Genomic DNA, 11290 nt, shown 5'->3' with positions numbered 1-11290 from the left:
GTGCAGATGGGGGCCTATTCACTATTTTGCTGAAAATGCTCAACTAGATCATAACAACATTGCCATGACATTACAGAGAGCCACAATTTTGGTGACAGTAAGGCTGTAACATAGGCTCTGTGCTAAGGGGTTAATTTTCAGCCTGTACCATAGAAAAACTCTTAACCATTCAGCATTGAGCTGCTGCCTACTTGTGTAAATGACATTTAGAGTCAGTCACAGATATGGTATCATACCTCCTTATATCTTATCAAGCAAGAAACTTCATCTATAGTAATTTCACATTGGTATCTATTGGACTCAATATTAGGGCAAATGCACAGTGATACATTTTTATGCCGTTTCCTCTACATTAACAATTAGACACATCTATTTATGTAAGCACAAAATAGGAGCACTATACAATATATCTATGGTATATGTATGTAAGCATTGTAAAATGTTCCTATTTTGTGCTTACATAAATAGATGTGTCTAAGAAACTACCATTAATGCATCGAAAACTGCATTAATATGCATCCCTGTGTATTTGTTCTAATATTGAGTGAAAAATAATATATATTTATAATGTATAATAAATAAATAAACAAATAAATAATAATGAATACAAAAATCGATATATAATTTATAATATATAATTTATATTTGATACATATAAATATATGTACATAATATACTTAAACAAATACTTACAGATAAATTAATATAATAAATATATGCATAAATAATGTATATGTACTGTTTTAAGCTAATATTTACATATAAAAACATGAAATATATACATAAATAATGTAGTCTGTCTTAACAGGCATCTCACCAGTATGAATATTATGAATTGCAAAAAAAATCTAGCTAAAAGACTTCATCAACAATTAAATTGCAAAACCACCAGTAGAACAAGGAAAAAAAATATCCTGATCAAACATACTTGTCCCCAAGGAATTGGACGGGTGGAGCTGTTCTGTTCCATGAGTCTGTTTAAATGATGTGCAGCCTAGTTGCTTTCAGCTCACAACTGACACAACTGTTGGAAACACAGCTTGTTCTATTGTCTACAACCCAGCTTGCCCCGCTGAGCACTATATCTAGTCGTGTACAAAATATATTAAATGTAAAAGTATTTGGAGATTTTACACCTTTTTACACAGATGCAATTGAAAACGTACTACATGTATACAATTTCATCCCTGTTTTGCTCGGAGGAGTAATGACGCTAGCAATAGACCAATGCCTATCTTTTGTCATGAATATAATTTAACAGGGGCGAGCATAAAATTAACATTGAAATGGTCTTTAGTCTAAATACTGCTAGTCCCTTGTGTTACCCTTAACAATTTATTTCTTTTGAGTTTTTCATCAAACGCAGTACTTACTCCTGTAACACGGTCAACCATCAATAATACAAAACTGTTGATCCCCCCTCCCCCACCCCGAATTGATTAATACTGAATAGATACTGAATAGAATACTGAATAATACTAGTATACTGAATATGAACTATTTTATTCACATATATGTATAAATAAATAGCATGATACATTAAAGGGACACTGTGTGAGGTTTTTAGTTGTCTATTTCCAGAATTCATGCTGCCCATTCACTAACGTTACCTTTTTCATGAATACTTACCACCAGCATCAAATTCTAAGTATTCATTATGACTGGGAAAATTGCACTTTTCATACATGAAAAGGGGATCTTCTCCATGGTCCGCCATTTTGAATTTCCAAAAATAGCCAATTTTAGCTGCAAAAATGACTGTACTTGGACCATACTAGAAAATATTTGTTTATTACTTAGTAAACTTTCATGTAAAGATCAAATTTGGCAGTAGGCAGCCCAGTTTCAATGAACAGCATAGTTGCAGTACCTTTTTGACCATTTCCTGCACAGTGTCCCTTTAAAACATAAATATATACAGTATATAGCATAGCTTATAAATATTATATGTGCAATACCTATCATGGAATAAAAATGCTAGTTAATAATAGCCTGGTCTTAGCCTCTTATACAAGGTCTGGAGCTGCGGAATTCAGTATTGTTGTCAGATGGGAGAGGTGAACTCTGTTGAAGTTTGAAACTTTTGGATTTGATTTAAACACCTAAAATTCATTTTATTCCATCTCTGTTATATATTGTGTCATCCTTAATCCCCCTCCGTCCTCCCTCCCGCCCTCCTGCACTGAATGACTAGATTTGCTGGAAACCTAAATAACGTGTGAAGAGAGGCTGAATTAAGTGAAAGTTCACAAATGGCTAAGACCAGGCTAAATAAATATATTATTACAATATGTTACATTCTAGTAGTAATAAATAATGAAGTCTGATGTCATATATTTATAATAATGTTTTTTATTCATTGTGCTGAAATCAATGCCTTTTTTGCCTGCTAACCCACTGAGAGAGGAGCAGTAAAGTACATAACTGGCATTACCACAAACCACACAGAACAGTTACCAGGTTGATAATGGCTCAGTAAGCAAATGATGCCTAGCACAAATATGCCTAGCACACTGAAGCGTGGTGTCAGCACGGAGCACAGACGGACCTGAGCGCACGAGTTGGACATGTCCACATTGCTCCTTGAAAATAGAACTCTATTTTCCTGTACAGGCATGTGTGCTATGGAAGGGCTACCATTGAAAATGAATGGCCCAAGTGAAGTCCTGTTGAATTTAATAGCACATACAGACGTAAGACCTCTACTCTGTATCTACTGTATCTAATAATCGGACTCAATTATTGTTATATATCCACAAAATAAGTTGTCCATATGGACTGTCTCTTTTTTCTACGCTGCTTTTAAGCCATCTATGTCTTTTTTAATGGGTTTTACAAAAACAAAATTCTCACATATCAGCATCCATGTAAGCTGCAATTACATTTGCAGTTTAACAGATAGGACAATCACATTTTTTGCGCATTGCCATATGCACTTAAAACATGGTTAGAAGGCTGGGGCTAGATGCTGATTCCCGTAGATAGGACATGTATAGTAACTGTGCAGTGTGAAAAAGAACAACTAAACACCCCGCAAACCTCACATGTTCGCCCTGCAACTGTCTCTGTGACGCGCATGCGAACCGCAATGTGCATGCAGTGTCAGGGAGGGGGTGGTAGGGTTCATTTTGTCACTGGCCCCGGACAACCTGTCATTAATCTACCCCTGTGAGCTAGACTAGGTGGGGGTACTGAACCTCATGCAGGTCCGTATAATGGTTGCCATCACATAATAAAGAGCTTAAATGCACCACGCTATAAATTCAGTCTCGCATTCATCAATTTGTTACTGAGGTAGATTAACTACGCTACTATGCTGTTCTACACATTATGACTGTTGCAGTTTTTTGTTTTCTGTTCTTGTGGCATCTGATAATTAAAAAATGTGGAAATGTATCCGTGTGTGTGTGTGTGTGGTTCCGGTGGCGAGCAGGGGAAAGCCTAATTGATAGGGAGGTGGTCACTCTGAAGATAAGAGGGTTGCAGGTTCAAATCCCACCCTAACCTCTCTCTACAACTTCATCAGTGGCTAAAGTGCCCTTGAAAGGACCTAACCCAACATTGCTCCAGGGACTATAAACAATACCCTGTAGATAAGTCACTTTAGACAAACGTGTCAGTTAAGTGTAGTGATGTAATGTGTACTTATTATTCTTGCGTAGTACCACTGAAACTGCTGGGAAGCAGGGGTCCCTCTTTTAATTGACTACCGAGCTCTATGAGAATCCATTGCACTCAGCAGGTTTATCAGGCAGGATTATTATGCTACCACAACATACTTGTTCAAAGTAATAGAGGACTGCAGTCCAACAAGTTATGATGTGCAATACAATGTAGGCCTACAAGAGCCTACTATAATATTGTACTGTATTACACATGTCTTTACCATAGGAAGGTCAGTGGTCAAACCATATATTTATTAATGTTCATCATAAAATATTGCAGAGTTTTCTTAATTATTAATAAAGGCTGTAACAAATTCTGGTTGGACTTTAAGGCGCTCGTGCAAGAGTCTTGGGTGGGAGAGTGAAGGTAGCCTATACAGTATCTACGCCACTTCATTAAGCCCAGATCATAGTAGGGCGATATGGTTTAGGATGCACAACAGAGGGGGAGTGCCGATGAAGAACGCGACGATACAGCTACACATGGAAACTCCCACGCACCTTATATTAGTTTCTTCTAACTATAGACATGTTATGTAGACCTCCTTGATAGACATAGACTATGTCTATGGTTTCTCCTTTGCCAGTCACGCAGTGCAGCCAGGCTCCAGACAGAAGTGACAACGAGCCCTAGTACTTAGTAGGGATGGCACAAACTGCACCGAAAACCGAAACCGTACAATTCACACACATACCGAACCGAACCCGTCGCAAACCGCAATTCATGTACTGCCCAGAAAAATATGTAAAACAGAGATTCTAGGAGTATCTTATCCAGTCTCTTTGATTAAAACATTAGCGTATAAGACCAATCAGAGGATGACACAATTAAAATCACACCATTTTCACATTATAAGCCTATACAAAACCATATGTAGGATATTTAGTGATCAGTCCGATTCTATACGCTCAGACAGCGCACATCAGCTGACGACAGTTTAAGTGCAAGCGCAGGTTAGCACAAGAGGCAGTTCTCAGACACATGCAAAAGGTAAAATTCAACTTGCGCATCATCACTTAATAATTGCAGTTATATAAATATTGTTTAATATTCCCAGTGCACCATTTATCATGAACTAAAAAGAACCGTAGAGAACCGAAAACCGTGACCTTGACACCGTGATATGAACCGAACCGTGAATTTTGTGAACCGTACCACCCCTAGTACAGAGTAGACTCAGTAAAGTTTTTAGATGCGCAACATCTGTGTGCATCTGTGTCACATTTGTGTGTGATTAATTATGTAAATGGTTTATTATTTTTTAATTGTGTCAATTATTTTTTACTCATCATGATTGAAGTACGATTGAATGGTTCAGATTGTCACAGTTTGTATACAAATCAAAGCATGACATCGATGTACGCATGCTCCCTGGTGGTCTAGTGGTTAGGATTCGGCGCTCTCACCGCCGCGGCCCGGGTTCGATTCCCGGTCAGGGAAGAGCTATTTTTGTGGTATCTTTGAATGAAACTATGAAACGGACGATGCAGCGTAGTCAATAGAGCTCTTCAGCGTTGACGTCAACTTGTATGCGGCGTTTGGACTACCGGTTCCATGGCGATTTTTTACATTGCAAAACGCCATAGAGATTCAGGTTTGGCAAAAATATAAGTTGCACGGCAACAACGAACATTAGCGTGTCCCCGCATCCCTTTCTCATTAGTGGAACGGATCGTATCATCATGTTGGTGTATTCACATGTTAAATCATGACGATTATAATTCAATATTGCTAACCCCTTTCTGATCATTAAAACTTCCGAACTACATACTTTCCTTTGGTTGCCATGGGTACAACCTTCCGCACGTACATGCCGTTAGATACTGGCGCCGTTTCTGTAGTCGCCAAAGCTTCCGGGTTTAGCATATGGACGCAACATCGTATTTATGTCGAAGTTTGACACAAAATGATCAACCATGTCATACCTACAGCCTATTTTTAACACCCTCGACAGTTTGCGGGGGTTCGCTAAGCGCGTGCTTGCACTCGGAGCTTATTTGAAATTTACCCCTATTCATTCCCAATGGAGGCCGGAAGCCGATAGGAACCAGGACGTCCTTAAATGCTAACATGAAAGACTACAATCTACTACATGCTTCCGCTTCCGCTGAAGAACTCTATTAGATTACGTTAGCCATAACAATTATTAGCCAACATAACACGATGTCACTGCTAAGTGCATCTTGTATAGTTTATGGGTACAGCGCCAATTTCACATCGAACAATGCAGAAGAAAGCACTGTAGGCGACGTCGATATTCCGAGCGATTTTAGCGCGTTGGCGCTGTCTGCTGGCCAATTGCAAATTGGTGATTTTTACTACATGCCCAATCAAAATACCATTATTTCGTTCATACTGTAGACAGATGTCTGCAGCATTGATGAATAAAAATATGAAATAGGCTACATGAAAGGGTGGGCGTGTTTACTATTTCACTGGACAACGTTTGGTGATGTTTATGTTTTTAAGTTAAAGCAAGCCAAGTCTTTTAATAGGTAGTCTATTCTATGGCATACAAATGCCAAAATCTGAAACGATATTTCATTGTAATAACATTTTAATAGAAGAGGGTGGTTAATTTTGGTTTCAACACATCCATATTCACATAGTATCCATAGTGTTTGTGTGTGTGTGTTTGCCTAATACACTTACCTGTACTTTACTGTGACATTGTGAGAATTTTCAACCCCTATCATACTCTGTACACTGCCTACTTCTACATAGGCCCTACTATGCTATATCATAGATGTATCCATCAACACTTGTTCCAGGTCATGTTAAGATTGTCTACCTTAACTGACAGAGTATGTTTTTCTGCATTGGTCTATCCCAACTCACAGAATGTCTTTTTGCACAATTACCTTTTTTACATTTATTATCTCTACTATTTTATTTTATTTCCCCCGCCCTGATGACTATTCCTGTGTTATTTGTGTCTTGAAATGTCCATGTGGGCTTTTGTGTATTTGTGTATTTATGTAAGCTACTGGATACCTGAATTTCCCCCTGGGGATCAATAAAGTTACTCTACTCTACTCTACTACTATATCCCTCAGTTAGTTATTAGGAAAAGCATATCCGTAACACTGGTAGCAAACCTTAGAGACTATAGACCAGGAGCCCAGGGGGGTCAGCCTAGTTGGGAAGGTTACCAATTTTTATGGGTACTATGATGTCTGGTATGGTCCCCAGATAGAGGAACAGCACGTCTGCCGGGTTCCCTGTGGTGGGTGTGGCCAGGGGGGCTGTAAAACTGGCACCCCAAAAATGGGCTAGATCAGTTGGTGAGGTTACCACTTGGAACCTGTTGTAAATTGTTCATCATAGTCCCCTGATAGAGAAATGACCACTGCCAGACATTTTTAGTGGTGGGTTACCCCCGGCAGACGCCCCTGTATGATGACACCCCCAAAAATGGGCTAGATCAGTTGGTGAGGTTACCACTTGGAACCTGTTGTAAATTGTTTGAGATGGTCCCCTGATTGAGGAATGGCCCCTGCCAGACATTTTTGATGGTGGGCGGGGCTTGCCAGACATCATTAATTGGGGGGTAAAAAATGGGCTAGATCAGCTGGTGAGGTTACCTCTTGAAACCTATCATGAATTATTCATCATATTCCCCTGATAGAGAAATGACCACTGGCAGACATTTTCAGTGGTGGGGGACCCCCGCCAGACGCCCCAATATGATGACCCCCCAATATAGGCAAGGTCATTCACATAAGGTTTGAGGCAGGCATGGTACAAAAGACAGACGACACACCACTTTTTTTGATAATTCCAACGTGGGGAATTGATTGGAAGGGTCAACATGTTCATAGAAACTTGTTGTGGGTACTTTTTAGGACAAAAATGACTTTAATTTAACAAATATTACAAATCCGGGCAGGAACCAGTGTGTAGGCTTTCAAAATCAATGCAAAGATGACATGTTTCTGACTTAAAAGTGCATTGTGTAGAATGGTGGCCAGAATATTTCATTAATATTTACAAAATAATAAACCAATATGTATCATTATGAACAAAGTACAGTACGTTTTGCTGCTTAAATGTCTCTTTCAAAATGGCAGACAATGGAGAACAATGGAAAGTGCAATTTTCCTAGTCATAATGAATACTTAGAATTTGATGTTGGTAATATATATATAAATATTACCCTGGTGCACCTTTAAGTAATGCATGGAGAAATTACGCTGACATTGAAGGCCTGTGAATTCTACTAAGAAACAGCAATGTGAAATTCCCACTTTCCAGCAGTTCTGAAGATTTAGAATCAAAATACTCGACATAGGCATACACAGGACTGACATTAACAGACAGACATTGAAGTGGAAGACAGGGCTTGTAACAGTATATACGTATTGAGAAATAATTAAGTGAACAAATAAAAAACAACTGAACATTTGACACTGACCAAGAAATCCTCCCTATCCTGTTAAATTACTACCAACCATAATGCATCATGAAGTGCTTTGAAGGGCATGTCAGACATCCAATAATACATTCATTCACCCTCCCAGGACCTCTTCTTGTTCATATAGCAAACAGTGCAAAGACATCAAGAAAGTTGTTTTAGTGGGGGTCATCTGTGTCCTAGGGCCAATCCCATTTCTACACTGCTGTTGTATTCCGCTGCTGGATGGCAAACTCTCCTATGGCCTCATCCATGTCCCTTGGTGTACTGGCATGTCTCCTAGCATCCCCTCCATGCTGTGGACTGTGGTAGGGGGCACAGCAAACCTACTTGCACAGAGCACATTATGAGACAACTCGAATGAGTGGCACTAGCTGAGCACAATGTTCATGATGGATGGGAGGAGAAATACTTGCAAGGATTGGGATTGGCCCTAGAACACAGATGACCCCCACTAAAACAACTTTCTTGATGCCTTTTTTACATGTTTGCACAGATAGACACACACCTATAGCCTACCTATGGAATTGGTGTGCACAGTGACTGCATCTTTACCTGCAGTATTCACAAGGACTGCCTGGGCCCTGTAACATACAACACACCATTATTATGCCCCCATGTGAACATGCTCTATCTATGGGGTTAAGAACAGAACCAAATCTTAACCTTGAAGGACAACACACATCTTTTAAAAGTTACCCAACCTGTGGGGTTTTGTTAAAGTACACCAGGATAAGACGTTAACAAACTTAATATTAAACAAAGTCCAAATTATAATGCCTAGTAAATACAAAAACCCTGGCTGGTGCAGCAGCAGCCACAGGTTCAAATAGAACATCTATGAAGAACCGTCAGTTCCTTCAGCTTTTAAAGGCAGCTTGATTGCAAGAGTCAGGTGCCATCAATTAAGCCACTCCTTAACACCTAATCGAGGTAAATTTGATAAGCTGGAGAACAAGGCAAAACAGGACATGCATGCAGTCTTCTTAACACCATACATGTCTTCTTGTTGCTGCTGCCCCCAAGGAAAAGACTGTGCACGCACTCGCACACACACACAAACATACATGGAACTGCACTATACGCATAAATGGCGTGACTTTTGTCATGTGCATTACACCCCTTTTTGGTTGAAAACATTGGGGGGAAAGCCAATGCAAGTCAATTGACCTGTAGACTAGCGTTGTTCATGCTCAACATGCCGAAAATGTGTTGTGTTGCCGGCTATTCAAATAATATAGCCAAATAGCCGTGGCTGAAGCATGGACTGTGCATGTAAGTTAATGAGACATTCGATTTGTTTTCCCCCAAAAAGGGGCTTAACACACATTCACGAGCATAGTACCCAGATGGCCGTTCATACGCATGTGACTGCAATACTCACAACAACTACCTGGGCACCTGCAATATGCAACACACCCTGCTGCTTCCAAATGTTGTGACTTGATAACTGGAACAACAAGTATTTCTTAGTACTTGTATACTGTTACTGGTCCTGTCTTGCGCTTTAATGTCTGTCTGTTAATGTTGGTCCTCCTGTATATGCCTATGTTAAAGGGGTATGCCACTAATTTGGGGCCAGTTACAATCGTTTGCCAGGGTTTATAAAGGTGGTAAAGTGTCTTATTTTTCATGTTAGGCGTTGTCTTGCTTTAAGACAAGTTAAAAGAGGGAGTATATCGCTAAGCTAGTGAAAGTCAATGGATCACAGTAGCATGTGTGATCCATTGAGTCTCACCAGCTTAAGATACTTACTCGCTCCTTAAAACAAGACAACGCCTAACATGAAAAATAAGGCACTTTACCACCTTTATAAACTCAGGGCAAAAATAGTGGCATACCCCTTTAAGTATTTTGCTTCTAAATCTTCAGAACTGCTGGAAAGTGGGAATTTCAAATTGCTGTTAACATACAGTGGTGCAGTAGTGAATAGTTGTGCAATTTCTTGGTATAAATCACAGGCCTTCAATGTCAGCGTAATTGGTCCCTGAATTGCTTATAGGTGCATTGTGTAATATATTTGTTTATTTCCCAGAATTCATACTGCCCATTCACAAATATTAGCCTACCTTTTCTGAATATTTACCACCACCATCAAATTCTAAGTATTCATTATGATTGGGGAAATTACACTTTTCATACATGTAAAGGGGGATCTCCTCAACATCTTTAGCTGCAAAACCCTATTGTACTTTGGTCATAATAGTAAATATTACTTTGTTATTAAATATTAAATTAAATTAAATTGTTATTGTTATTAAATATTAAAAATTAAATATTAATGAAATATTCTGTCCACCATCCTACAAAATGCACTTTTAAGTGAAAAACACGTCATCTTTGCATTGATTTTGAAAGCCTACACACTGGTTCCTGCCCGGATTTGTAATATTTGTTAAAGAAAAGTCATTTTTGTCCTAAAAAGTACCCACAACAAGTTTCTATGAACATGTTGACCCTTCCAATCAATTCCCCACAATTATCCAAAAAAAAAAAGTGGTGTGGCGTCTTTTGTACCACGTCTGTGAATGACCTTGCCTATATTGGGGGGTGTCATCATATTGGGGCGTCTGGCGGGGGTCCCCCACCACTGAAAATGTCTGCCAGTGGTCATTTCTCTATCAGGGGAATATGATGAACAATTCATGATAGGTTTCAAGAGGTAACCTCACCAGCTGATCTAGCCCATTTTTTACCCCCCAATTAATGATGTCTGGCAAGCCCCGCCCACCATCAAAAACGTCTGGCAGTGGCCATTCCTCAATCAGGGGACCATCTCAAACAATTTACAACAGGTTCCAAGTGGTAACCTCACCAACTGATCTAGCCTATTTTTGGGGGTGTCATCATACGGGGGCGTCTGCCGGGGGTAACCCACCACTAAAAATGTCTGGCAGTGGTCATTTCTCTATCAGGGGACTATGATGAACAATTTACAACAGGTTCCAAGTGGTAACCTCACCAACTGATCTAGCCCATTTTTGGGGTGCCAGTTTTACAGCCCCCCTGGCCACACCCACCACAGGGAACCCGGCAGACGTGCTGTTCCTCTATCTGGGGACCATACCAGACATCATAGTACCCATAAAAATTGGTAACCTTCCCAACTAGGCTGACCCCCCTGGGCTCCTGGTCTACTAGTTCTACTTCTAACCTTGTTGTTGCTGCTCTCACGCGGCAGGGTTTGGTATCATGGATTGGAGGGGCCCC

At 39.8% G+C, this 11290-nt stretch overlaps 1 non-coding gene across 1 annotated transcript; it reads left to right on the top strand.

The window, feature by feature from the left end:
- Window positions 1–5034: 5034 nt before the first annotated feature.
- On the top strand, window positions 5035–5106 carry trnae-cuc (transfer RNA glutamic acid (anticodon CUC)). The gene has a single exon. It is a non-coding gene; the product is annotated as a tRNA-Glu (tRNA).
- The last annotated feature ends 6184 nt before the right edge of the window (window positions 5107–11290 follow it).

Source organism: Engraulis encrasicolus, chromosome 5 (assembly GCF_034702125.1).
Source record: "Engraulis encrasicolus isolate BLACKSEA-1 chromosome 5, IST_EnEncr_1.0, whole genome shotgun sequence".
In the NCBI taxonomy this organism is placed as follows: domain Eukaryota; kingdom Metazoa; phylum Chordata; class Actinopteri; order Clupeiformes; family Engraulidae; genus Engraulis; species Engraulis encrasicolus.
The sequence above is the reverse complement of the archived record's forward strand: the minus strand, read 5'-3'. Positions and strand labels throughout refer to the sequence as shown.